We start from the raw sequence: 1,961 nt of genomic DNA on the forward strand, positions 1-1,961 counted from the left end.
TTGTTGTTTCAGCTTTCGCTTACTAGAAGCAACATAATACTCGCTGCAATACAGACCTCGGGAAACCCTCACCGTGAATAAGGTTCACTCACATATTTCACTACATTTTGCGTGGGATTGGAGATGAGGCTACTCGTTCTTGCTCAGTACTAGGCTGAAAATTAACGAAACTTCGTTACAAACGTTCACATGTTGATGTTTCCGCTTTCGCGTACTCGAAACAACATAATACTAGTCTTTGTAATTTAGTTTCATAATTTCAACTGTTCTCATGCAGAATTTTTGCTCATTCTTATCCCAAATTTTGACCTGGCTACTAGTTACACTCCTTGTACTTATTGCAAAATGACCACAAATTTCAACAGCTTTCACATGTTGCTGTTTCGGCTTTCGCTTACTACAGTCAACATAATACTCGTTGCAAAATAAGTGCTCGGCATCTGCAATTTTCCAAAGACGAAGTTTCGCCAGTTCAATTTTCGCTCGCCAATTATGGCTACTAATTCACACGGTACTGAGCTCAACAACATTAAATTTGTTCAGCAAGACTTTCACATGTTGATGTTTTGGCTTTCGCCTACTAGAAGCAACATAATACTCGTCTTGTTAGCTCATTCAATGAGAATAGCTTTTCCCGTTGAGAATTTTTGCCTTCAATTGGCGTTGTAGTGAGTTTGGCTACTCAGATCACCAAATACTTGTGACAATTCGAACCAGAAATGTTTTCAATTTTCACATGCTGATGTTTCGGATTCAACCTACTAGAAGCAGCATAATACTTGTATTCAACAATTTCTGTATCAAATCCCAGTTTTCTCTGGTGCATCTTTGCCAAACTATTCCAAACTGCCTGAGTCTGAATACCAATTACAGGTACTAGTAAATGCACGTTACTAAGGACTATATAGTTCTAGGTTACTGTACACAACGACGTTCACATGTTGATGTTTCAGCTGCCGCTTACTAGAAACAACATAATACTTATCGTGCATACCTTTCCATAACTTGTCCTTTTCAGATGCATTAGTTTCCCTTTGTCTTGGCTTCTACAGTCAGACTGGCTACTAGTAACAGCACAGTACTAATCACATATCGTTCTACAGTTTGCAGACAACTTTCACATGTTGATGTTTCAGCTTTCGCCTACTAGAAACAACATAATACTCGCTGTATACATTTGTAGTTCTCTATGTAACTTTCATGTGAAGAAGTTTCGCCAGTCTTTTTGACTGTCTCAAATCTGAGTCATGCTTAGGCTACTAGTTGCTTCATAGTACTTATCGCCTCGAGATCATTGAACAAAACTTGATTTTCACATGTTGCTGTTTCAGCTTCCGCTTACTAGAAACAACATAATACTAGTCTCATTAAGTTCCGTCTCTTTGCAATTTTCTTATGAAGAAAATTCGCCATCACAATGACTCCAGCAGTTCTTGATCAAGGAATGCAATCATTGATCAGAATGCTATTATTTGAATCGGTTCTGCTTTAAGTGTTCCAATTTTATTGGAAGCACCAACAATAGAACATCAATGTGTTCAATCGAGAGTTATATAACCCTGAATCGGACGCAGTCAACAGCCGAAGCCGAGACCGCCTTTTGCGTTAGAGAGGTCGGTAAACAAATCTTGCGATTCATACCGAATTAACACATATAGCTGTGCTCCTCTTCGTAAAGCGAGCCAAGTGATCCCCTGTTGAAGGATGTATTTGGACCAATCTAGTAGCATTTGGTTTCCAACAAGCTCTCCCAAGTTAGCTTACTTATTGGGCTTTTCAACCAATTCGGTTGGCTACAAGCATCATCAAAGTACTAGCCACAGTTTGATCGCAAAATTCTACGACTTTCACATGTTGATGTTTCGGCTTGCGCTTAGCCTACTATAAGCAACATAATACTAGTCATATCATAGAGCGTGATCAGCTTGTGACGTTCTCATGATGAAGTTTCACCAACAGTG

The 1,961-nt window shown here is 39.2% G+C and overlaps 1 pseudogene; it reads right to left on the reverse strand.

Moving 5' to 3' along the window:
• Positions 1-1,554: 1,554 nt before the first annotated feature.
• Positions 1,555-1,706, reverse strand: LOC142358355 (5.8S ribosomal RNA; annotated as a pseudogene).
• Positions 1,707-1,961: the final 255 nt, after the last annotated feature.

This window comes from Convolutriloba macropyga, unplaced genomic scaffold, assembly GCF_964194025.1.
Source record: "Convolutriloba macropyga unplaced genomic scaffold, txConMacr16.3 SCAFFOLD_1506, whole genome shotgun sequence".
Lineage (NCBI taxonomy): Eukaryota > Metazoa > Xenacoelomorpha > Acoela > Convolutidae > Convolutriloba > Convolutriloba macropyga.